This window comes from Canis lupus, chromosome 1 (assembly GCF_011100685.1).
Source record: "Canis lupus familiaris isolate Mischka breed German Shepherd chromosome 1, alternate assembly UU_Cfam_GSD_1.0, whole genome shotgun sequence".
In the NCBI taxonomy this organism is placed as follows: domain Eukaryota; kingdom Metazoa; phylum Chordata; class Mammalia; order Carnivora; family Canidae; genus Canis; species Canis lupus.
The window spans coordinates 99531719-99559049 of NC_049222.1; the positions used below are offsets into that span (position 1 = coordinate 99531719).

Here is a 27331-nt window from a genome sequence, read left to right on the forward strand (position 1 = left end):
CTGACAGTCACTCCACATGACACAATAAACTGATTCAAACTTCAGGCTGTCAGGTCCCAACCTGAGCTTGTGAACGTTCCACCACAGAGCAGATCCTAAGTTTAAACAGTCATAACACAGGGGACCCTGTTATTACAATCAGCTGGTACCGGGGTTCATGCTGGCAACACAACCCTGACAGCAGCCACACAAACGTCTACTGGGAAACACGAGCGTCCTTCAAGGCTGCTCACATGCTCCACAGCACAGGCCAGGTGAGGACATGGCCCGGCTCCCAACCCTATGGGGAATGTGTGTCTTCCCGTCTCTTACTGAATGTGCTGTTTTCCTGGCATTCCTTTCTTCCTCAGACGACCCTCTGTCGCTGTGGGGCCACCTTCCCCTTGCACAGGCTCCACAGGACAGACTCAGCCTTTCTGTGGTGGGGCCTCTGTGTCCTGTCTTCATGGGGTGCCCCCACTCTGCCTGCTGCCTCCTCTATGCATGCCTGCCCCTGTGCGTCCTCTGCGGCCATTCCAGGAGTGCTGGGCAGGCCCAGGGAAGGCCATGTGTTTCCATCCTTGACGTCTGAGGCCTCTCATAGTTAACGATGTTTTTTTAAACATTTATTTATTCATGAGAGACACAGAGAGGCAGAGACACAGGCAGAGCGAGAAGCAGGCTCCCTGCAGGGAGCCTGATGTGGGACTCAATCCTAGGACCTGGGAATCACGACCTGAGCTGAAGGCAGACACTCCACGGCTGAGCCTTCCAGGGCTCCCACGGTATTTTTAATTAAACTTGATGATTAGTTTGGATATAGAATTTAAGAGTAACTTTATTAATATCTTATTTACTTATTGGGGGGGTGCAGAGAGAGAAAGAGACTCCATCCCAGGACCTGGGTCACAACCTGAGCCGAAATCAAGAGCTGGGTGCCCACCTGCCTGAGCCCCGCAGGCAGCCCTGGGGTGACATATGTAGATTTATTTTACACACAGAGCTGATGACAATGGACTGGGTGGGCCTGTCCCTCCTGTGTGCAGGATGGCCCAAGTAGCCCAAGTTCTGTGTCATCTCTACATGTTGAATTGCAGGATCCCTTCATGAGGCGGGGTTTACAATGACGCCCATTTGAAGAATAAGAAAAACATGCCTCAGAGACACACATGCAGAGCCCCTAGGGCAGCCAAGCTGAGCCGGGCTCCTGACCACAGGTGACCCCGAAGTCCAGCTCAAGGCTGCACGCCGACTTGGGACAGTCCTGCCGCAGGCCTCTATGCAGAGGATCTTCCAAGATCCTCTACCAAATTAAAACAACAAATAAACCTTACTTTGAGGACAGTGTCAGATAGACAGGAATGGGGTCGACGGGGTGCAGTTCCCACAGGATTTCCATCCAACGTGAGGCGGCACGTTTGCCAGGACTACGAACCCGTATCGACACATCCCTTTCATAACTGGCACCTATACTTGGTCCAGTTTCCTCAGTTTTTACTTACCATCCTTTTCCAGCCTCAGGACTCCCAGCCTGGATCCCACGGGGCAGCTGAGATGAGGGGGAGAGGGAGGAAAACCCAACAGGGCAGCCGCCGTCCTGCAAGGTTCACACGGGGCTCCCATCTGTCACTCCAAGGGGGAAGCACAGTTGCTCTTTGGTCCTAGAACAAGGTCCACAGGCCCCGTGGCTGACCCAGCAGCACTGTCACCGCCGGACTGGGCAGGGTGGGGGGAGGCCGTGTGGCCTTGGGCTTGACCAGAGACTCAGAACACGTGAGAACACGGAAAACACTTGGACCTATTGGTGTCTCTTCAGACCAAGAATGCGTGCTGATCCCTATTTTCATCACGGAGTTTCTCTTGGGGAAATGAGGGCAGAGGATTTTCCTTCTTGTCCTGAATTGCTTTCTCCTGCTCAAGCAGCTCCTGTAAACATGCTTCACGTTCCTGCATGCTTACATGATGACCTGGCCTGACCCACATGGGGGCGGCTGTGGGCTGCCGACCTGCCCATTCAGGAGATCATCCTCACAGACTATGAGCTCCTCACAAACGGCCGATGACCAACCTGCACCAACTAACAGGTGGACCGAGCCTTTGCCCGCAGGGCCCCTCGGCTAAAGGGAGACTAGGGGGTCACAAGCAGCTCCTCCAGGCTGTGCAAGGTTGCATGCTGCCCTGGCAGGTGCCTGTGGGGGCTCATCCTCCACCTCGGTGCGACCCCACGCTTGGGTGACCCTTTCTTGGACCGTTTGAGCCATTCCAGCCCATATTGCTCCCGGAGCCACTCACTCCCTTTCTGCTCAGCCTGTGTGAGTTAGGTTTCTGTCCCAATCCTCGGTCACCTGTGTTAAGAGAGTTCTAGGGATCCCTGGGTGGCGCAGCGGTTTGGTGCCTGCCTTTGGCCCAGGGCGCGATCCTGGAGACCCGGGATCGAATCCCACATCAGGCTCCCGGTGCAAGGAGCCTGCTTCTCCCTCTGCCTATGTCTCTGCCTCTCTCTCTTTCTCTCTCTGTGACTATCATAAATAAAAAAAAAAAAAAAGAGAGTTCTAATAAAAACCCTGGACACTCTGCTAAACCGTGGCTATGTCCTGATAAAGGACAGTTCATTTCCTGAACACCAGGGAGATGCAGCAAAAACCGTGCTGGGACGTCACAATACACCTGGATGGCTGCAAACAAGTGACAAGGCAGGTCTGGACATGGTATGATGATAGCCCTCCCATGTTGCAGGCAATGCCCCTGAAGCTGAATGTGTCTCCCCAGAGCTTTGCAGTCCCACCCAATCTAAGTCTGTACCCGCGTCACCGGGAGACATGTGGGAAGCAGCGCTATTTACAAATGCCAGAACCCGGGAGGCCCCAGAACAGAGTCCTGGGTGAATACACTGTGGCTCACTCGCAGAACAGAAGGCCACGCTCCACGTGGAGAGATGCCCAGACACAGCACAGTCACGCTCCGTGGTGGCGGGGTGGCAGGCTTTGGCCCTGCGGGGAGGGGGTTTGGGGGCTGCTCGCGCTCTGCTTCCCCATCCGGCTGGTGGCCCTGCAGGTTCATTCTGTGAACAATTATCCAACAGCACGTTTACAATGTGTGCCCTTGTATTTCTATCAAAGTAAAACCAAGGAAGAGAGCATCCCTGAGCGCGTGACGCTTCGCTCTAGCAGAGAAGGCAGACAGAGGGGCCCCCCTGTGCTACCACAACCTCGGTAAAGGACGCATCGTCCCTCCTTCATCCGGAGGTCCACTCAGTGGTCTGGGTCTTCTCGGCACTCATGTGTGCCCGGAGGAGCAGTGACCCTACACGCAGTCAGTCCTTACACGGATACTCCAGGGCTTGGTGCCAGGAACTGATCCTCCTGCAGGACGAGCACCTGGAAGCCTCTCTTGGGACAGAGGTCCCTGAGTTACTGTTTTGGGGGCTTTCGAGCCTTTTCCTGGCTCATGACTGATCACAAGGGCACACCTTTCAGTAGGTATTTTTTTTATTTTTCCCTGGAAAAATGCACAGTGTTTATTGCTTTTCTGTGCATTCTGAGTCATGTCTTCAGGACATTACCACTCTCCTGGTATTTCAACGTGTGGAAAAGCTTAAAGTTGTCTGAAAACATGGAGATTTTCCTGTTGACTCCCTGTTGGCTCATTTACACAAAAGCTCAATTGCCTAACACTCTCTATTCTGAAAACACAATCCACATGATTTTGTTGAACTAGAATTAGTTGGATCACATTTGATATAAAAGGGCCAAAACCTGAAACTTAGAAATCTTTGCTGCATGAAAATCCGAATGTAAAAATGTTTGCGCGTCTATAAGCTTTTATTTATCTTTCTTAAACTTCTTCTGTGAATAATTCAGCTGATCAGAGGCCGAGGCTGAAGTGGGAAAGGCCTGAAGAATATTGAGCTGTACTGGGAACAGAGTGCTGCTGAGCAGAAGGGCTGGAGGGGAGCTCAGGCCCCAGGGCCCCAGAGGCCGCAGCATCCACGGTGCAGTTGGCAGCAGCGGGAAGTGGAACCAGAGGCCGGGTCACAGCTAGGTTGACCATTTCTTTTTTTTTTTTTTTTTAAGACGAAACAGCCAAAGGACAGATTCCAGTTTCCTAAAAGTGGTATTTCAGCCTTGGACAAATACAAATTCTAAGCTGTTTTTAAAATCAAGTAGCTGTAAGCACAGCATTTACACTTTTGTAACAAAAGGAGGGTTCTTTTTGTACAAGTGCCACACACAGGATGCCAACCAGATGGGGTTAACTGTCCTCATAAAGCAAGAAAATGCATAGATAACAAAGCTTGATTCTGGAAAAAAAACTTAGAACAATAGTTAACAGTTTGTTATATTTGTTCTCATCCTGCAGAACAGGAGGGAGACGGCCCTTAGCCCAAGGGTGCCCCACGGACCCCGGGACTGGACTGGCTTGGCCTTCCAGGGCCACCTGCACACACTGGTTCCTTTCCGTCCACACCTTTGTATGCAATCGTGGTGATGACACTCTTGCAGAGGGCTGGTGGACAGCCTCAAGACCTGCTGTATGGAAACATGGTTATGGACGAGGGAAAGCGTGACTAATCAATCACAGGAGGTGGACAATTACCTCAAACACGCTTCTCCTGAATAACTAAACTTTTAAGTTCTTGGGGAAAATATAATCAGCACTTTTTTTTTGGGGGGGGGGGCGGTAGACAGTGATGGTCATACTGTGCAGTTTGTGTTTATCAGGCAAATACACTATTTTAAACACATTAAAAGCATCATAGTCAAAGCCAGAATCAAAGCTGGTAGACTCAGGATATATGAACATACGGTTATTCTCAACTTACATTACAACTGTACCTTGTAAGATAAGGTAGTTTAGAAAGGCATTCAGTAATAATTTTAAATTATTCATAAACAGCTTGAGACAGGATAGTTCCATAAAAAAAAATTTCTAGGATGCTTAGGATAAAATCTACCATAAAAGCTTACAGAATCCCTTCACACCCACTAGACCAGCTACAATAAGAAAGAGACGGACACCTGGTGGTTCATTTGGAAGAGCATGCAACTCCTGATTTCGGGGTCCTGAGTTTGAGTCACATCAGGGGTAGAGGTCACACGAATAAATAAACTTTAAAAGAAAGGGGCAAGTGTTAGTGCGAGTGTGGCACAGGGGAACGTAACATGGAGCAGCCACGTGGTGAAGCAGCGTGGGAATTCCCCTAGAATTCTGGAATGATCCATTTGTGCAGGAAGCAGAGTTGTAATGGTGCTTAGTTACCAGATGCCATGTCTGCCCACAAGCCGGAAGGACACAGACCGTCTGTCCATCCTGCCACCCCAACGCCCCTGCATGGAGGGAGCCCAACAAGGCCTCTGCTGTCTGTGATGCATCACCTCCCCTCCGGGACCCGGAGCAGGGCCTGCTGATCCAGGCTTCTTAACCCAACTCACATTTTCTATCTAATGATCCTTTGTTGTTTCAGATGATTTTTTCAAATAAATCTCCTAATTTTCTCTGTAGCAATGTTTAACCTGTTGTTTGATTTATCCACTGGCTTTAAGATTTTAAAAATTCAATGACACTTTTAAAAAGCACATATCAATTTCTTTTTTTAAATAGGTTTTTGTAAAGACCTGTCCTATATCTGAATTAGATTTCTAGTTGTTCAGTTATTATGTTGATGACCTTAAGCTTCTACCTCAGAGTTTTTGTCCAGGGTTCTAGAATTCTCACTTAATGCAAGTTTGTTTTTTCAATTAATGTGTAGTTTTTAACATGCACTAGCTTCAGCGGGTTCATTTTCTCATGTGTCAGTTCTGCAGGAAGGGCTGTAACTGTCCGTGGCCACAGCCTACCTTCCTTCCGGGCATCTCCTCCTACCTGGCCCCCTGCAGCCCTGGGGACCTGCCCTGGCTTTCGTTTCTCACCTCATTTCCTACTCTTCTTTTTTTTTAATTTAACAACATACTTAAAACATGTTAAACTTAATCCAAAATTTCTGTACATTTCAAATGGGGGTGGGTGGGTGGGCAGGAAACAGGTGTATTATCTCATCCTATTTCTAGAAGCATCCCACTCTTCTTTTTGGTAAGAAATACCCCCATTTCCCTTTCTCTTACATTATGCAGGTGTTAACACCACATTCCCACTATGGCAGTTAAGTGGTTAAAGATCAGACTGCCCCCTCATCACCAATTCCAGGCCTCAACCCCTCCATAGTGAGTGTCTTACGGTTCTTCTCCCACCTGCACACTTCCCTAGCCCCACAGCCAATAGAGGAATCGTGGAGCAGAAGCTGCTGGCGGGGATGCATGATGGTGCAGCTGCTCTAGCAAACATACTCACCGTGTGGCCAGCAGGCCCCTGTCCAGTATTTATACAAGTAAAGTAAAGCTTATGTTCAGAAGGGCTCAGAGGTACAAACTTCCAGTTCCAAGTCCCGGGGACATTATGCACAGCACAGTGATCACAGTTAATAGCACAGTGTTACATGTTTGAAAGCTGCTACAAGAACTTAAAAGTTCTCATCACAAGAAAAAGCAATCTGTGTATACCCAGCGCGTTGATGGACGTTAGAGTCACCGTGGAGATGATCCTGCACTGTAGACAAGTATTAGATCATTATGTTGTACACGCAGAACTAATATAATGTTATAGGCCAATTTCACTTCAATAAAGAAACATTAATGTTCACACAAAAATACTAAAACGTTTATAGAAGCTTTAATGTTAATCATCCTAATGTCCTTCCACTGGTAAGGCCCATCGCCTGGCCATGGACATGCATACACTGTGCGTTATTCAAGCACATTCTGCTCAAAGACCCACACTGGAAAGCCTGCGTACCGTATGGGAGTCTGGAAATGACAAAATTACAGGTTCACAAAAGAGCTGGATGGTTGCCAGGGGCTGGAGGTGAGGACAGAGACTGACCGACCGCCACGGGTCACCAGGGAATTTGTGAAGATGGAGGGAGTTCTTGATTGTGCGGGTGGTCACAGGGCAGTGTGCATTTGATGAGTGACTAAAGATTCACAGGTGTATGAAGATCATCCCTCAGGTTAAAACAGCTCAATATAAAGAATTTTAATAAATCAGATCACACTACACCCACTGTTTTCTCTCATTCTTTGCCCAACAATGTGTACTGCAGAGCTTTTCCTGCGTTCCTTTAGTGGCTGTGGCCTATCCACCATGTGCACGGATCAGGGGTGTATCAGCACACGGTGGTGGTGGTGGTGGGAATCTCCTCAGGGGAGGGCAGGTGTGGGCACCAAATGGGTGTCTACCCACTGGCACCTTGTGTCTCTGGGCGCTCTCCTAGGGCATAAGGCCGTTCTCCGGACACAAGAACTCAGTGTGAACATCAGGACTGACAGTGCCACACATCACCAGAGGGCATGACTGAGTTCTGACTCCTACAGTGAGGGTCCTGGGGAGCGTGTGTGACTGGCTCTGGCTCTCACTATGGCCGGGCGAATGCGCTGGCACCAGTAGGGAGCAGATGTGCAGGGGGAGGAGGCCAAGGTTGGAGACTGGTCAGCAGTCCAGTATCAGAATAGGGTCCGGCTCCTTGTTACATATTATCACTAATTTCTTGATTCTCTAAACAGCATTCACATCTCTCCAACAGTGTCCTCCCTCAAGAATGTAAAGTGATTTTTTTTGTGGAGTTGAGAATAAAGGCTGAATCTCTAAAATATGTATTCAAGGAGCACAAGGCTGGCATAGTCTGTGGAGCATCCAGCTCTTGATTTTGGCTCAGGTCATGATCTTGGGCCGTGAGACCCGGCCCTGTGTCAGGCTCTGAGGAGTCTGCTTCCCCTCTCCCTCAAATAAATAAATAAAATCCGTAAGATGTGTATTCAAGACCTTCTGTGACATACCCCCCCCCCCCCCCCAGCTGGCTTGCTAGCTTTTGCAAATGTGTTGCCCCATTCATGAATATACACAACCTGTAAGAGTGAAAGGGAATAAAAGGGAAGTCTGGGAGGATGACTGAGAATCAAAGTTTTAAACAAGAAAGTAAAAACAGGGAAGTTTTTAGGTACTTGCTTTAGCATAAAACCTCCAGGAGTTCAGGAAACACTTGGCACAAGACATTAGTGACTACTGCACCTCCTGGCACAGATGCCTGCACAACAGACCATGGGCCTAGTTGGCTACAACTAACATGGAAACAAACCCTGAGCACCTACTCTGTGCTCAAAGCATGTGAAGCACATACTTGGGAGAGGCCTCCTCTGATCTAGAACGCCAACAGTGGCTGGAACCAAGTGAACACACACCTGGAATCGCTGCCCACGGTGGACACAGTGGACGCAGCTGCGTGATGGACGGGGGTGCAGAGGAACCAAGAGAGCGGCCCCCCGAGAGAACACGAGGACAGGGCAGGCAGAGCAGTTCGATTTGGCTTCATTTCCCACTTGACACAGGGCCCGAGCGAGGCTCAAGATGGGTCAAGAGCCGAAACAAAGGGGAGCCTCTGCCCCAGGGACAGAAAGTTTGGCCATGGCCCAGGGCTCTACTGGCCTATCCTGCCCTCCACAGACACAAATAAGGTATTTCCACCATGAAAACATTAAAAATTTACTTTTGCTGTTCTGAATTACAGACACCAAATGACACAGTGTCATAAACAGATGATGGCATGGCTGCTATCATCCTGATTTCAGAATGGAATTATTGTTTCATAGAGCCTGCTTGAAATTAGTCTAAAAGCAAAACAACCCTCATCCATTAAGGAGTTTGCTCTTTGTATATTATGACTAATGGTTTTTAACCACCCTCAAGAAAAAAAAACACCTCTCAGTAATTTAAGTATATATTCAGAAAAATGCCAAGGATGAAATAAAGCATTTACAATCCTGAATATGATTAAAGGACAATTCTCCTGAGAGAGCCATAAGCCATGCAAAGTTTCTATAATCAGGGCAGCCCAGGTGGCTCAGCGGTTTAGCGCTGCCTTTGGCCCGGGGCGTGATCCTGGAGACCCGGGATCGAGTCCCATACAAGGGTCCCATATCGGGCTCCCTGCATGGAGCCTACTTCTCCCTCTTCCTGTGTCTCTGCCTCTTTCTCTGTTTCTCATGAATGAATAAATAAATAAAATCTTAAAAAAAAAAAAAAAGATTTCTATAATCAGAACACAGCCTGGGTGGCTCAGCAGTTTAGCACCTGCCTTCCGCCCAGGGCGTGATCCTGGAGTCCCAGGATCAAGTCCCACATCAGGCTCCCTGCATGGAGCCTGCTTCTCTCTCTGCCTGTGTCTCTGCCTCTCTCTCTCTCTCTCTCTCTCATGAATGAATAAATAAATAAATCTTAAAAAAAAGATGTCTATAATTACTTATAAATACTGTTATAAATAAATCAAGCTAAAAGGAAATAAATCAATAAATACTCACAGCTTAACAGGTACAAAGTTTGCCATAGGCCACACAACAAAGCATCAACACACGTCTCCCTCACCAAGTGAACATAAACACTGATTGGAAGAAAGTCATATTAAGTCTTTTCTTTTTGCTACCAAAGCTTCCCCTTGGACAGGCTCTGTGCAAGTTCTTTTGTGGAACACGCGCACACACACACGCAGACATGCACACGTACACACACACACGTGCGCACTCCCTCATATCACCACTGCCTGGCTGAACTTGTCCGACTGCACTTGACCTTGACCCCGGAAATCGCAGCTGACAGGACCAGGGTGAGTGTGGAACGCAGTCAGGCCCCATCAGGTTCTCTGGAGAAAGATGACCCAGGGTCAGACCACCCATCTGGGCAGTTGCTCACACTGAGGGTTTCCAGGCTTGGGCTGAGTCCTGCCCACATGCCTGTCCACACAGCAGGAGCTGGTTTGCAGGATGAAGATGCACAGAGAGAGCAAGGGGAGTGTCCTATGTAAGGGCTGCCTGGAGCGTGAAGGCCACCCCACTTCTGGTCCCCGGCCCCCGAGGTCCCTGCTGCCCTCTGAGACGAGGGTGTCCTTCCGGACACAGTCTTGGGACGTGGGCTTCTAGACTTTAGCCAGTGTCTCCACAAACACAACAGTCCTAGCTCTCTTAGTGACCATGTGGATTCAGGGTGAACATGGAAGACAACTATCTAGGACAGGAGTGAACAGGGATGTGAAAGGAAAGGACTGAAGCAGGCTCCAAATTACTCATTTTCACCGTTGGTCAATCTCGAGAGTCCTGAAACAGTTTTTAAACAGTTTTTTCAGCTTTATACTTATTTTCTTGTGGAGAAAGCTCACAACCTCTTTGTTCTGCTGTAGTTTAAAAGTCTCACCACAACAGACTTCTGTTAAATTTTTTGCTCTTTGCCTTCTTTCTGAGCTTTTTAAACATCCCCCCTACCTTCACCCTGGGCTGGGAAGTCACACCTCTTTTTCCGCTTGTCCAACCTGAGACACTTGGTCATGCTCTGCTCCTTGGAGACAACATCAGTCTCTGTCCTCTCTGTGAACAAATGACTGCACAACAGCACTCTCACTCACTCTTGTACTGCTGTGTATTCTTAAATTCTAGCTTAAAAACACAGACCTCTGCATTCTTTGGATTTTATTATACAGTCATTGTTTGATGTATTTACCATATTCTTTGCTCTTTACTGCCTCTTGTATCTCAAATCTTCCTTCTGGGATCGTTTTCCCTCTACCTGAAGAATATCCTTTTGCTCTGACAGGAGAGCCTACATTGTCTTTTTCTTTCACGTTTTCCCAGTTTCCTGAAGATGTAATGGAAACACAACGTGTTGGCAGGCATTCAGGGGTAGGACGAGTGATCTGATGCTTGTATGTATCATGAACAACAACCATGTTAAGTCTAGTCAACATCCTGTGATGAGAACTTTGAGGATCTACTCTCTGAGCAAGTTTCAAGTAACGATACTTGCCCCGCACCCCCAGGACTGACCCCCCCTCACTGAAGTCCGAACCTTCTGACCCCTCCACCATTTCCCCAGCCTCTCAGCCCCCATCCCTGGCAACACCTGTCTGCTCTCTGTACTGATGAGTTTGATCATCTTTTTAGATTCCACATGAGACTAGGTGACGTTGGTCTCTCTTGGTCTAACTTGTCTCACCTAGCGTCATGAATGCCCTAAAGGTCTGTTGGTGTTGTCAGAAACGGCAGGATTTCATTCTCCTCAGGGCTACATGACATCCCATTGTGTGTGTGTATGTGTGTGGGCCACATTTTCTTTATCCATTCCTCTGTCAAAGGACACCAGGTAGTTTCTGTCTTGGCTACTGTGGTAATGTTACAATGAACACAGGAGTGTACATATACTTCACTTTCATTTTTGAAAGATTTTTTTTTTGCCGAATGTAGCAGGTTTGATTGCATTTTCTCAGTATATTGAAGTTATCAGTGGACTGGTTTCTGGTTTACACAGCTGCTGCAGAAAAGTCAGTTTGCTACTTTGAAGGTGAATTGGAATTTGTTCTCCCGCTGGCTGTTCTACCGATGTTGTTCTTCTCTTTGGTATCTGCAGTTTCACTATAATGTATTTAGGTGGGATTTTTTTTTTTTCCTGCTTGGATTTGATTTGGTTTCTTGAGACCAAATCTTAAAGAGTGAATGGAACATGTATAAAGAATGTAGGAGAACGCATGAGTGTAATGCACATGTAGCGAGCGGTCTGGCTGGCACCCCAGGGGTCGCTGCACCCTCTGCCCAATCACATACCTTCACTTTCCTCTGACAGCAACAATTACCTTGACTTTTTTTTTCTTTTAAAGATTTTATTTATTTGAGAGTGACAGAGAACAAGTGATGAGGAGAGGCAGAGAGAGGGAGAAGCAGACTCCCCGCTGAGCAGGGAGCCTGATGCAGAACTCGATCCCACGACCCTGAGATCATGACCTGAGCTGAAGGCAGCACTTAACTGACTGAGCCACCCAGGTACCCCAACTACCTTGACTTTAATGAAAGTAACTTCCTCCTATTTCTTTACAGTTTCCACATAATTGTGCAACCCTAAAGCCTGTCTTCAGCTTCACCCAGTTTTAAACCCTGTGTAGACAGATTCATAAAACATATTGCTTCTAGTGTGGCTTCTATTCCCCAGGATTCTATTGGTGAGAATTTTCCACTATGCTGTGCATAACTCCATATTGTCTGTTCTTTCCAATTCTCAGTGATATTTCATGACATGAATATACCAATTTATCATTTTTTCCCATTCTACTGTTAAATAACATTTGGGCTATTATGAATAATGCTGTGTTGTTCTAGTGCGTGTTCTTTTTTTGTGTGTGTAATTTTATTTATTAGAAAGACCAAGTGCGCATGAGCGGGGAAGGGGGTACTCATCCCTAACAGCTGATCCTGTCAGTATTTTTACTATTAGTCATGCTGGTAGTTATGCAGTGGTATCTCATGGTGATTTTAAATACATTTTTTCCTTGGGATGCCAGGGTGGCTCAGTTGGTTATGCGTCAGATTCCTGGTTTCCCCTCAGGTCATGATCCAGAAATTGAGCCCCACATGGGGCTTCACATGTACCTCTTCCTGTCTCTGCCCCTCCCCGCGCTCATACTTGATCTATGAATAAATAAATCTTAAAAGAAAATATTTTCTCTTACTTTACTACTGAAGTGGAACATTTACATGTGTTTAATTTGAACTCTTATTTCTGTGAACAGTCTGTTCAAACTACTTCCCTCTTATTTTACTGGTTATCTTTCCCTATTGATTTCTGAAGTTCTTTACATATATTGACTGGTATGGTATATACCAAACGCTCAATAAAATGTATCTCCCATATACACTGTGTATGATTGCTCTTGCCACTCAATGTAGCCACACCAACAAATACAAACCTACTTTGTTATTTTGACGGCAGTAAGTAAAAGCTCTCTCAAACTCCCCTTCCTCTGTCTTGAACCACTACAGTGGTCCTTTCACTTCAGAAGCCAGGCTATTCAGTTCTCTTTCTGAAATGCAGAACTGGTTATGCTCCTGCCCTGCTGCTTCTGGGTAAAGCCCCAGACCTTCAACATCACTTTCAAAGTCTCTGGGGATCTAACTGCTGTTCTCCTGGACTCAAGCCTGCAGAACTCACGATTGCCTTTGTTTCCCACCACCCATGAGTTTCATGGCAGACCCTTCCCCTACACTGCACTCTTGACGAGAGCCTCGTCCTTCACCTTACCCATCTGTATCTGATGCTTAAGTAACCTTTGAGTTTCAGTTTACATGTGACTGCAGTCATATTTAACAAACTTGCATCTGTTAGGCTTGAGACTATGCCAGACATACAGACAAGTCAAGAAAGCAGCCAGAGATTACCAGGCGATCACATTCACCTGGAGAGAAATTATAGCCTAAGGTTAGGAGAAGGAGGAGGAGGGACCATCAGGGATGAGACAGGGTTGAAAAGACCTAGAGGCCTGAGTCGGGTGGAGGTGGGCCACGTGCTGCATGCTGCTGACCCAGCTCTGAAAGCTCCACACAGGTGTCCCCTGCCCATTTCCATCACGTACCACATTCCTGCCACAGAAATCATCACATGTCCAACACAGAGGCAGCCATTGTCTGATTCCTTAGCAGACATGACTCTAATCAACTCTAAGGAAGAACTATGTTAGCCTTTATCATTGAGAGATTTCAGCAACGAGCTTGAGACTCACTCAGTAAAAACTTGTTGAACTGAATCACCAACACACACATGTGTGCGTCCTTGAGTTTACACACCACTTGGGGAAGACGGAGTAGGGTAGCCAGGTGCCAGGGGAGAGCTGCCTGGAAATGGGGGCCTCTATGAGGGTGTGGGAAGAGCAGGCATCAGAAAGCGCAGGCTCAAGCTCACATAAGGGGGATCTTCGTTTGCTTTCACTGCTACTTACAGCATTGAGGCTAGATGGAGGTGACACCTGAACCCTTCACTGGCAGAAAGATGCAGGATAAAGACGGGCATTGCATTTCAGGTAGTGTTATATATGCATTACTTGCCTCAACAGTTGGTATGCTTATGGATGATTTTAGGCTTTACATTTTCTAGTAATATCTAAATTTTCTATTCTGCTATAATTTGGGGAGAGGGGTTAGTCTTCTTCTTTTTAAAATCAGCATTTCATTTGGGCAAAATGAGAACTTATATCAAAAGCAGTATCTTTGCACATATACAAAAAAGTCAGTAATTTCCAGAACACTAGTCTTACAAAAATCCCATAAATCCTTAACAACAGTTTGAAGACTGTATCCATATTTCTGGCAGAATTAAAATTAAGCTTTCTCCTTAAGAATGGAAATACGGCATAATAAATGAGGTGAATATGAATTTTTTCCTACTCCTGGACACAAAGATTCAAATGGAAATGAAAACATGACATCACCCACCAGTAATGAGGAAAAAATGAGGTCGTGGACAAACATACTTTGTTCTGATTTATTAAACCTCAGGCGAGCTTCACTTTATCCCCCAAGAGTGATGGGCAACACTGGTTGCCAAAGCCTTCATTTTTACTAAATATCTTTGTAAACATTGTGGTTGCTCTGGTCTGTGGCCACGTCCCTCAGACAGTGTATCAGTGGAAAAGAATCCCCATTCCCAGCAAATGTTAAAACTGCCATGTGTCATCTTCTCACAAACCTCACGCTAAGCATGGGTTTCAGAGTCTCTGCAGGACAAATACAGGAAAAGGCTAGTTCTGGAGGCTGTGGCTGCAGCGGCTCCTCCCAAAGCAGGAACGCCACGTCTAAAGTGCCAAGGAGAAGCACGTGAGGGGAGGGCAAGACCCTGCCCCTGAGGAGGGTGTGGCCTGGCCACCGACCCTCGCTGGGGGCAGCTCCCCATGCCAGCTGGGCCCTGACCACTGGTGGTGACGGTCACTCCCTCTGCTATCCAGGCCCCAGCACTCTGGCTCTCACCCCCTAGCAGCTGCCTCTCATGGCCTGACAGGCATGGGGAGCCGTGCAGAGAGGAGGGCTGCCGCTGCCCGGGTGGCACCCAGCGTGGTCTAGTCAGGTCCCAGGGTGGAGCACTAGGAGGCCAGCGGACCAGCAGCTCCAGCTGAACAGTGGTGGAACACGAGACCGGACCAGCTCAGAGTCGCTGGTCCCCCACATCCCAGCAAGCCAGGAGAGCTATTCAAGTCCAAGAAGCTCTAGTGTCCTCAGGTTTGGGAGTGCCTCAGCTGTCCTCCTTTGTAGATTGGAGGGTAGGCTGTGTGCCATCGGGCCAGAGGGCCTACAGAGCTGGTAGGTGCAAGGCACCCAGAGCACACCGGGCCCAGTGCTGAAGCCCTCACTGTCCATCCTTCGCTGCCCTGCCGTTCTGTCCTGCCTGGTGTGCAGGGAACAGGGAGGACTGCATTCTACCAGGGGATGTCCTGGGAATGTCTGTCCAAGGTTATTTTAAAATTCAACAGAACTATTTAAGTGCCGAGTGACGTGCATTCCACCTTTAACATTGAATGTACACTCTTATGGCAAAAAATGACTGACTATAGTTTTTAAGAATGGAAATTAAATTATAAATACCAAATATGAGGGGCTTTTTGGTACAAAATTTCTCTTGTAACTGTTGTCTTGAACTCTGGTCAGAATATTACAAGTGTAACAACAGGTTGGTTTGGAGAAGCAAAACAATACGCTGGCTTCAGGGACATGATATAAATGCATGTCTCCAACCAAACCTAAACCTAAATAAACAGCTATAAAAAGCAGAAAATTGAACTTTTAAAATCTTTCAACCAGCAGATACATAAATCTTGCATCTCTTTCAGAGCTTAGGACAGATCTGTGGCTCATGGGCATGTGTTAGAGCAATGTGACCAGTGCTTGATCATGTGGGCTCAGTGAAGGAACAAGATCACTGGGGAAAGCAAAGACAGGTTGACAGGGGGCCAGTAAAAGATGATGAGAAAGAAAAGCAGCAAGAGGGAAGAAAAGATTTACTTCCAAGGATCAGGAAGCCAGTAAGATGATGACAAGACAGGAGAAGGCTGGCCAGGAGGACCATTAGCAGGGCCCTTCCATGACAGATACCAGCATCGCTGCTGCATGAGGGACAGGTGGGAGGGAAAGCGGAGAGGTGCTTCCTATACTTTTCTAGAACTTGAGAAAGTGGGAAGAAGGGACAGACAGGGTGCTGAGGACAGCCAGATGAGACATAGGAAACTCAAGTGTGCCAGTCAGCGAAGAACAAATCAGGCCTGCCCAGTGCCACACTCCTGCTCCAAGGACACCATGCATCAGGCTCCACCATGATGCCTCTGAGACAGGGGCCATGTCCAACACCTGTGCTTACAGTCACTCTCTCAAGACAGGTGAGTCACCCCGATTCAGGCCACAAGTGCCAAAGGATGGGCACTGGGAGGTGTGAATTCACATCAGGAGCAAGCTAGGACACCCAAGCTCATGGAGACACTGTGCAGTCCTGTATGCAAACCTGCTCGCCCCTCCCAGTTCGGCCTGCTGTGCTTCCACATCCCCCAAACCAGATTATCGCAGAAGGGTGTCCTTGGTTTGAGTCGCACTCTCAAGAGCATTCCCCTAATCTCAGGAGCAAAGTACATTTAAAAACAGGTGGCATCATAGAGGTCATCCTGGGGAGCTGAGCTGTGTCACAACAAAACCATACATGCAAGTCCTTACATACCTGGACTTCTCCACCCATAGTGTTGTCTTCCTTAAATACTATGGTTTCCACTGATGATCCTCCTTGGCTTCCAATCTTAGTCCCACCCTTAGTCCTGGGTGAGAGGGGGTCTCTGGATGGGGCCCTCCTCTGGCCACTGACACCCAGAGCTCCAGCCCAACTGGTTTTGTTTCCAGGGGCCTCGCAAGCCCCTTCCCTGGCTTGGTCACCCTGAGGACACACTGCAATGCTGTGGGTGACCCTGGCCCACAGGATTTGCCTGTATGGGCTGGGTGTTCACGGCTCGGGGCATCACACAACACCAGGTAGAAGGGAAGTGTCGCAACTCAGCGCCTGCTCCTCCCTGAGCCACCACATCACCATGTTCTCACGGATGCAAACTCTGAGGAGTTCAGGATTCTAAGTGTGATCCCAGCTCTCTGGGTCATTATAAAGGATACATGAGAGGGGAAGAGAACGGAGCCCAACATCATTGATTGTAGCCCTCACAAGCTTGGTGTGTAATGCCGCACGTTTGAAATATTGCACATGAGCCTTTATCTGAACCCCTCTCACTCCCTTCATCCTTTCCAGTCTCTCGGACTAAACGTTCCTTACAGCAAAGCAGGGAATGTCACTCTGGATGCTTTACTCAAGTCTCAAAATAAGGAACTGGACTCCATCAGATTTTTGCCTCCCATCCAGGCTTCAGCACCCGGCATCCTTGCCTTCTCACCTGGCACGTCCAGCATGGAGATGTGGGTGCTGGGCCCAGAGAGCTGACCTAGAGCTCTCTGGCAGCCCACGTGGGCCACTCTAAGCCTGATCACTTGGGAGAAGGGGAGCCCCCAAGAAGGACGGACCCCCAAGGTCCTGTGGCTTCACAAACCACCTCCAAAAAGGAGAATCAATGGGATACAATGGTCAAGTCTGTGTATCTGGGACCCAGCAGAATGTCTTACCAGCTGTGTGGATGCGTAACCTCACCCAGCAGCTCAGGCGGCAGGTGTGCTGGTGAGAAAGGGGGTGTGTGTGTTGGTTTACGCCAGAGCCCACATCAGCCTGTCTGTACCTCTGTGCACACATACAGGCTGCAGCAGGACATAGCCGCTTCCCACGTACAGTCTCTCGGGTTCCCTTTCTCAGTCCCTGCAAACAACCAGCTGAAGCGAGGCAACCCCATGCCTGGCAGGGCCACTGCTCTCATGCAACAAGGAGCCGAATGGACCAGTTGCACCAACGGTCACAACCAAACCATCCTAATTACCCCAGCTCCTTCTCATAAGAACTAGAAATGGGGGAAAGTCTTCTGCTTTGTTCTGCTTCAACAATGGCTTGGCTATCCTTTCATCCTCATGTTCCATATACCTTTTAGAATTTGTCAGGTTCCACTGGAAAAAGGGGGGGGTTTATAAACTATTACGATTCAGGTTAAAACTGTATCAACTCCCATCAGTTTAAGTAGAAATAGTGTCTTGTCCCCCGAGGGTGGGACCTCCTTCCTCATGCTGCTTCTTTAATTTCTTTCAACATTTTCTCTAAAGAGACCTTGCTCATAATTGCTTAGATTTATTCCTAAATACTTGTTATATTTTTTAATATATTTGCTATTTTAAAGCAAATCTTTCTTTCCTTTCATTCTCTAACTGTAGAAAGAAACAACTGATTTTTATATATTGTGTATCTGGAACACACGTTATAGGATTTAATGATTTCTCTGAAAATTATTTTTTTTTTTTTTTTTTTTTTTTTTTTTTTTTTAAATTTTTTTTTTTAATTTTTATTTATTTATGATAGTCACAGAGAGAGAGAGAGAGAGAGGCAGAGACACAGGCAGAGGGAGAAGCAGGCTCCATGCACCGGGAGCCCGATGTGGGATTCGATCCCGGGTCTCCAGGATTGCGCCCTGGGCCGAAGGCAGGCGCCAAACCGCTGCGCCACCCAGGGATCCCTGAAAATTATTTTTGATTTTCTACATATATAACCATATCATCTGGGACTAATAAGAATTTTTTTCCTTCCATTACTTAATTTGTTTGTTGTATCTTTTTCCTTTCTTCTTTTTCTTGCTCTCCTCCACTGGCCAGGACCATCATGAGCCTCCTCGTCTTGTTCCCAGAAAGGGGAAAATTTCAGTATTTCACCACTGAATATTTTTTAAATAACAACTTTACTGAGATATAATTTACATACCATAAAAGTCACCCTTTTAAAGTATACAATTTAGTGGTTTTTAGTACATTCCTAGTGGGGAGTCATCCCTACTGCCTATTTCTGACAACTGTGGTCACCCCATAAAGCAACCCTGTCTCTACCCTGCCACCCCAGAGACCACTCATCCATTCCCCACCATGGATTTGCTTGTTCTGGACACTTCACATAAATGGAATCTTACAGTATGTGTCCTCCTGTGACTGGCTGCTTGCGCTGAGCATCGTGTTTTTGATGTTTATCCACATGGAACAAGTATCAGTGCCTTCTTCCTTTTTGTTGCTGAAAAATATTCCACTGTGTGCATGGACCACATTCATCAGATGGGACATTTGGGCTATTTCCACATGTTGGCTGTTATGAACAGCATAGCAATGAAATTAGAAATTCATGGATAAATTCTCGTGTGGATATGTATTTCATCTCCTCACGGGCACACAGCTAGGGGTGGAAGTATGCTGTTTTGTAGATATTGTCAGTCTAAGGAATTTCTCCCATCACTAGGATGCAAAAGCTTGCTTTTTTTCTTCTTTAAATAGTAACATGATCGTATTATGTTTGGATTTTTTGTTTTGTTGTGCTGTGTTTTTAGTTTGGGTTTTATCCTTAAATCAAGCAGGTATTTCTTGAATAAGCCCAATGTACTCATGACGTATTACCCAAAATATATTGCTGATTTGGTTTGTTAATATTTTGTTTTGTGAATCTATGCTCATACATACTATGATTGATACTTTTCCTTTCTTGTAATATTCTTGTAGGCTGTTACATGGTTATACGAGCCTTAAAACACTGTCTGATAAAATTTGATCAATTATACAGGCCTGTGATATTCTTTGTGGGAAGATTTGAAACTATGAATTTGACTCCCTTAATAGACAATTCTGATTTTCTATTTCTGACAGTTTTATTAAATTGTATTTTCTAGGAATTGTCAGATCATCTAGCTTTGCTGGCATTAAAGCTGTCGATAATGTCCTCTTTGTGTTCTTTTACCTGCTCTCAGAACCTATATGACGTTTTCAAGTCCTCACACTGGTGACCTGTACTCACCCTCTGTTCCTTCATCGGCCTTGCTACTGATTTTATTAGGTCTATTAAAAAACAAACCCAGCTTTTGGCACTGTAGATACTATAGGCTGTAAAACTGTTTTCTATTTCATTGATAATTTTGCTCCTTGACATTTCTGGCAGACTACCCCAAGGCAGGAAGCTACCCAGAGGCTCCAAATGTTGTTTACACCACACTGGTAATTTTAAATTCTTATAGTGATCAAGAATTTTGTCTTTGATGCAGGTAGAACCACCCAACCTGCCAGTATTTGATACAAAAAACCATGCACTTTTAAAATCTATGCTACTTGTATGTATTTGTATTACCTGTTCCAGAATATGAAAATCATTAAAAAAAAAAAAAAGCAACAGCGAATTGGGCATTCTATATGTTTATGGTAATCGTACACATTACAGAATCTTTGAAGAAACACGGGCAATGACTCAGGAAGGGGCACATTGACGATGTCACGGGCACATTCACACACTAGCCCTCCACTTACATGTGAATATTCCTCAGACCTAAATCAGGGCCAGCAAATGAAGCAACTGTCGTGTCTTGGTGTGAATTAGCTGAAGGCATCGTTGGCATAGGAAGGGAGACAAAACAGATCCCAGGAGGGAACACCCATTTCTGAGAGGGACCTCTGTAAAATTTCCAAAATTTAGCTGTATTGAGGTGCTACCTACAAGGTTGTCACATGGAAAACAACCACACCCTTATAAGAAAAACTAACTCACTGGTACTCCACACCACAGGGGTAAAAATTCTCCAAAGCGGACTTTCCTCAAACACATGTTCTGGAGCTGAACCCAGGCTGGCTGCCCCTGTGGCCTGGGTGCCAGAGACCCACTCGCATCCTGAGTGGGGTCAACGCCAAACTGCAGAGCAGCTGTCGGAGCCGAGTTTCAGGACATGGTTAAGGCTGCAGTAATAAAGGGGAGGAGACCTCCAATACCAGTATTTTCCATGTACTATGTGGTTAAAATAGTTTCTGCAGAAGGATTCATGTAACAGTCAATTAAGCCACAAAATGTTAGAGCCGGGACCTCAGAAACAAGAGTCCTGGTCTCTGCAGCCCCTCTGTCCTTGCATCATGCCAACTATTGCTCTTCCTCCGCAATGCTACTTCAAGTCACTTCTTTCTGGTTGTTTAAATTCTTTTAAAAAGTTATTCTTTTTCTGATCTGGTTATGAAAAGCTCAAAATGTTATAAAAACATAGATTACATAGTAAAGTCCCTGCATAATTCCATCACTCAGAAAGAACCATTATTAATAATCTGAGATTTACTTATTCTTGTTTGTTCTGCAGAAGGGTGCTCACTCTTTGCATTAGAGGAAGGTAAGATAACACAGCACATGCACAGTTCTGTCCTCTTTTCCTCTGGGACATTGTGGACAACTTTGCAGGCCTCTGTAACAAGTATCCACCTCTCCACATAGCTTTGTGGCAGCACACCTTTCCCTGGTAACACAGACCTCTCCTGCTCCCTCTGCTGCTCCCCCTTGCTCTCTCTTGCTCTGCACTCTCTGTCTCAGATAAATAAAATCTTTAAAAAAATAAAAAATAATTTTTAAAATAGCCATTATATAATTACCTAGCCTATGACAGGCATTTTGCATACGTTACTGATTTTATTTGCCACAAAATTCTAAAGGTAGATACTATCATCTCAGTTGTACAGAAGAATAAACTTTAATCAGAAACAAAGTAATTCATCCAAGGTCCCCATAAGTGGGAGGGGGAATGTGGGGCAAGTCTGGAACCCTGACTGATCTTTGACCTGCTCAATTGTAGTTTAAAAAAAAAACCTAGGCCAAAGTAGACAACCAATTCGCCAGAGTAACCATGATCAGAAGGCTCAAAGCTCCTTTGCACATTCTCCTGTTATGGCCTCAAGGTTGGAAGTTACATAATTTCAATGACATTAATATGTAACAGCTCTTTGATTTGTTTTGCTTTGTTAACAACACTGCCTTCTGGACTGAGGGAGCAGGCACAGAGGAGCCAGTGAATGCTACTGAAGGCATCCCGGGAATGCACAGTCGTCAACGTGGCAACAATGGCGTCTCTGTAGTCTGGTAAAGCTCAAGTGGTATCACGTTGGCGGGTGTGAGCTTTAAGATTTCCTTAAATGCAAACAGTCAATGGAAACCACATTCTTAATCAGCCTCTACTGTGCTTCCAGCCCCGCCTTCCTGGCCTCCAGACTAACGCTTTCCCTGCTTTCTGCTTCTTCTGCAATTTAGAAAAAATATTTCCCTTGGTAACCATCTTCCCTGGTTACTCTCTTGGCTGTTCGCACAAAGATCTGAAAAGCATTTATCCCCAAGGGAAGCAGTTATTTTAGATTTTACTAAGAAGTCAGTTAACATTTCTCAACAATCCTCTTTCTTTGTTTTAAAGAAAGCTCTGGTTTTGTTTCATTTTCAGCTGGAGACTTAAATGACACCAAGCAAAACCTACTTAGTTTAGAATTTCAGGTAAAAAAGTTTTAAATTTTAAGTTTCTACTAAAGCATGTGGAATGGTTTTAATATTTGGGCGTTTTATGTTGCAAATGTGTTTAACACTTGAGGATATTAGCTCTTACTAATAGATTTTAAAAGCTTAAAGTGTGCATTATGCTGCTTACTTGTTTTTTTCAGGATGAATACTTCCCAAGTATTTTGAACTTTTATGGAATTAGGATTAAATTTATTCTTATATGTTTAAATAGAATTACATGTTCAATAGAAGTATAAAAGTTGATTTGAAAATTATATTCTTTATTTTTAAGACCTAAAAGAACACAAAGTATTAATTAAAAATGTTTCTCATTTTTAAGCCTGTTGAGTAAAGTTAAAAGAGACAACAGACATTTTGTTTTGTGTAAAAGTTTAAAATTCTCAATTTAATATTCTAAAACTTACTTAAGACAGTTGATGAAAAACTTTACATGGAGAAAAACAGTAAGTTAACCAAGACTTACAGATGGTATTTATGTCAGGATAGAACAGGAAGTGCTAGAAAGAAAAATTTACTTGATCAAAATAATACCTACTGTGATTAGAGTACCATAAAATTTTACCTCTAGAAACATATTTACTCAGTTGTAAAGATGATTAAAGTATTAAATGCAATGAAAAGGTCTATAAATCACTGAAAATAACAAAGGCCTAGGCATCAATTATAAAATCAGTATTTTGAGGCCATTTTGTAAAAATATTTTAAACATTTCAATGAGACTACTTAGATTCGGACTTTGTTAAAATTGAGATATCTCCGTAAATTTATTTTTGTACATGTATTTAGATTTCTGGATAAATAAAGGTGAGCCAATTTGGGGGAGGGAAGAGAAAGCCTAAGGGAGATATCTCCAGGGCAGGGATGCTGGGGGAGGGCGAGTCCAGGTAAGGCCCTGGGACTATGGACACCGAGACCCTCCTGGAGTGTCCCCAGAGCCCCTGTCCAGGGCTGAGCTCCTCATAACTCTCACCCATTTCAGAATGGGGAGTCTGTACAGACGGCTGTCAATGCAAGACAATTTTGAGAACTTGCTGCACACGAGGCGCAGCCACGACGCTCTCCATCAGAGCCCACATCCCCACCTCTAGCCCAACTCCTCACCCTCTGCCCCCCTGCAGCCCACTCAGGCCCCGTGCCAACCTGTCTGCTCACTCTCGAATCTTTTACCATATCAACTGCCCGGTGGCTAACATGCATACCCTTCACATGTTAGTTCTCCTAAAACTAGGGTAAATTACATAAATGTGTTTTAATGTAGTTTCATCTCAGTGACCTCCAGCAGAGGTTTTGAAGAGACAGTAATTCCTGGACATACATACTGAGCAAAGGTCTGCATGCTGAGGTTAGCAGACAAGACAGGCTGCTCCTTGTGGAGTTGGAGTGAAGCGGTGGTGCGTCAGAGGGTAGTCCGTGGGTGAAGGGCCTGGGAGGAGGACTTGGCAGTTGGAGTTATAAAAAGAATCAGTGACTTTGAAGAGGACAAACCTAGTGGACGGCGCCCGCTCTCCTCTCACTACACCCCAAAAGTAACAGAAGATCTCTCGCAAACAAAGGCCAGGGGAGTATGCAGCTGTCCTAGGAGGTAAGAGGGGAGAAGCCCCTCAGACCAGGAAGAGGATGAGCAAAGGAGAGCTTGGGTGGAAGAGCAAGATGTCCGTATATTTAAAAGATCTCAAGAACAAATTAAACCCAAAACTGAAAACAATCCTACTCATTACAGAAAGACTTTGAATATTAAAGATGAGGTGAAAATATTGCAAGGGGGGGAAGAGATTTGTTACAAAGAGATGAGACTGACATTTAACTTAGACTTCTCATCAGTAACACCCGACCTAGAAGCGAATGGGCAACAGCTAACATTTTAGAGGAAAACAATTTTGAAATCATTATTCTACTTCCAACTAAACAATGATATATTCTGACTTAAAATTTCAAACATTTTAAAACTCAAAACATTCTTTTAGAGAAAGAGGATATATTATAGCAGGAAAAAAAAGTAATCCGACGGAACTTCTGGTTCTGATAATGCAGACTAAGCATTTCAGGGCAGAAGCTGCTGAGAATAATCAGAGAGGAAAAGAGCAAGACTAATATTTGGGATAGAACTGAAACAAACCAGCTTTTGAACAGCTTTTCTTCTAAAGGCATCTAGAAGGAAGGTCCAGAAGAGGCAGCCTAAGAATTTCTGTGTAGCTTTAAAACAGCTTCGGGGGGATGCCTGGGTGGCTCAGGGGCTGAGCATCTGCCTTCAGTTCAGAGAGTGATCCCAGGGTCCTGAGATCGAGTCCCACATCAGGTTCCCCGCAGGGAGCCTGTTTCTCCCTCTGCCTGTGTCTGCCTCTGTGTCTCTCTCGAATAAGTAAATAAAATCTTAAAATCAATCAATCAGCCTCAGGAGGCAAGAGATAAAACTCTAGGAACTGGGGCACCTGGGTAGGCTCAGTGGGTTGAGTGTCTGACTCTTGATTTCTGCTCAGGTCATGATCTCAGGGTCATGGGATGGAGCCTGTATCAGGCTCTGTGCTCAGTGACGCATCTCCTTGAGGTTTTCTCTCTTCCTCTGCTCTTCCCCACCCTGCTGCACCTGTGTGTAGGCTCTAACTCTCTCTTAAATATTTATGTGAAATCTTTAAAAACAAACACAACAAAAAAACCCCATCTAGGAACAGGGCCATGACAGCAGCAGGGTGAAGGGAGGGTGATGCGGTGTAGTCCCCAGGCTTTGGTTTGAGACCAGTTTCATCAGTAACTAGGTACAGTGAGGCTGCACTTCACGTCACTCAGTCTATACCTGCTGGTGCTTAACTTCATGCCTGAAGCAGATGTAAATCCTTCTGGGATAAAGAATGTATCATCCAAGGCTTATACAACAGCTGATGCGCAATCAAAAACCATGAGGCATACAAAGAAACAGATCAAGACTACAGCTCCAAGGAAATAACAGACAATAGAAACAGACAACTCAAGCGTCCAGAAAATGGGAGTTTTCAGACACAGAGTTTTAAAAAAATGTGATTAACATGTTCAAATAGTTAAAGGATAAGAATGACACTGAGAATCAGAAACAATGAAAAGTCCCTGAAAACTTAAAAACGAAACCCCACAATAACAGAAACAAGGTGTCAATGGATGGATTTCTGCTGGGGAGACAGTAACCTGGGACAGAGGTTAAAGGAATGACCAGAATAATTCATGGAGTGTCAGGGTGAAGACGACGAGAGAGCAGACACGGGGAAGCCATCACACCTGCAAGCTTGGCGGTGAATAGAAACAAGACCGAAGTGGGACAGTATTAGGTAGAGATGAGGGCTGACAAATCTCCAAATTTAATGAGGGCTGACAAGCCTCCAAATTTAATGAACATGAGGCCACAGATTCAAGAAATGCTCTAAGTCCCAAAAAGGATAAAAACAAGAAAATCTGTACAATAGAGCAAAACAGCTGGAAACCAAAGCCAAGGACAATATCTCAATAGCAGCCAGGAAAAAAGTTACTTTTAAAGGAGAAATAAAAAATATTAATAATAAAGGGGAAATCATCAAGTTGGCAGATGACTATGGAATAAACACTAAGGAAACAAGATGTTGGAATGAAATCTTCATAATGCTGAAACAAAAAAACTTGTCAACCTACACTTTCATGTCTAGCAAATAAATTCTTTCAGAATGACATAAAATATAAATCTTTTCAGATACACACACAAAAAGAACTGGTCGCTAGCAGTCCTGCATTAAAGCAATTACTAAAAAGTGTTCTTCAATCAGAAAGAATATAACCCTGACAGAAGACTGGCCCTGTGGAACAGAATAAATAGAAACAAAAGGATAAATGTTTAGGTGATTCTAAAGCAGTGGTTTTCAGTGGGGGCAGGACAATCCCTCCATCCCCCAGGATATACCTGCTGATGTGTTTGCTCATCATCATGGAGGAGAAGGTGCTGGTTGTTTCTACTGAGTAGAGGCCAGGGATGCTACTAAATATGCAAAGGCCAGCCTGCCACGAAAAAAGAATATCTAACCCAAATGTTAATAGTGCTATGGTTGAGAGAGCCTGACCTAAATGAACAATCACTATCATCGTCTTCTGAGGACTTAACATAACATGATGGATACAGCAACCATGCTAAGATGTGGTGACTGGAGGTGGAGCTGTCCTGGCCCTTGCATCGTCCAGGAAGAGGGAAAGGTACTAGTTCATATCTATACTAAGACTTGATAAGTTAAGATGTATGTGGTCGTCTCTACAAAGAACAAAACAGTTTGTCCTTCTCTGTCCATTCATCTTTCGTTGGACACCGAGGCTCCTTCCACAGTTTGGCTATCGTGGCCATTGCTGCTAGAAACATCGGGGTGCAGGTGTCCCGGCGTTTCATTGCATTTGTATCTTTGGGGTAAATCCCCAACAGTGCAATTGCTGGGTCGTAGGGCAGGTATATTTTTAACTGTTTGAGGAACCTCCACACAGTTTTCCAGAGATATGTTCTCATTCATTTGGGGAATATAAATAATAGTGAAAGGGAAAATAAGGGAAGGGAGAAGAAATGTGTGGGAAATATCAGAAAGGGAGACAGAACATAAAGACTGCTAACTCTGGGAAACGAACTAGGGGTGGTAGAAGGGGAGGAGGGCGGGGGGTGGGAGTGAATGGGTGACGGGCACTGGGTGTTATTCTGTATGTTAGTAAATTGAACACCAATAAAAAAATAAATTAAAAAAAAAAAAAAAACAGTAAAAAGTGTAAATTAGTAATAGAACAATAAAAACTCAGTAATCAATTTTAAAAAGCAAGCAAAAGGGATCCCTGGGTGGCGCAGCGGTTTGGCGCCTGCCTTTGGCCCAGGGCGCGATCCTGGAGACCCGGGATCGAATCCCACGTCGGGCTCCCGGTGCATGGAGCCTGCTTCTCCCTCTGCCTGTGTCTCTGCCTCTCTCTCTCTCTGTGACTATCATAAATAAATAATAAAAAAAAAAAAATTTAAAAAAAAAAAAAAAAAAAAAAAAAAAAAAAA

General features: G+C 45.3%; 2 protein-coding genes across 9 annotated transcripts in view; one reads left to right on the plus strand and one right to left on the minus strand.

The window, feature by feature from the left end:
* Positions 1 to 27331, minus strand: part of CENPP (centromere protein P) — a 218820-nt gene that overhangs the window by 9261 nt on the left and 182228 nt on the right. The gene's annotated exons all lie outside the window — the stretch shown is intronic.
* ECM2 (extracellular matrix protein 2) overlaps positions 21712 to 27331 on the plus strand; it is a 33643-nt gene continuing 28023 nt past the window's right edge. For 2 of the 6 annotated variants that reach the window (XM_038527401.1, XM_038527404.1), the window contains exons 1-2: positions 21730 to 21897; positions 22250 to 22299. The gene's annotated coding sequence lies outside the window, so the exon portion shown is untranslated. Of the gene's footprint in view, positions 21898 to 22114; positions 22300 to 27331 lie in introns of those variants that run through there. The other 4 variants (XM_038527405.1, XM_038527406.1, XM_038527403.1 and 1 more) reach the window with 4 other exon arrangements.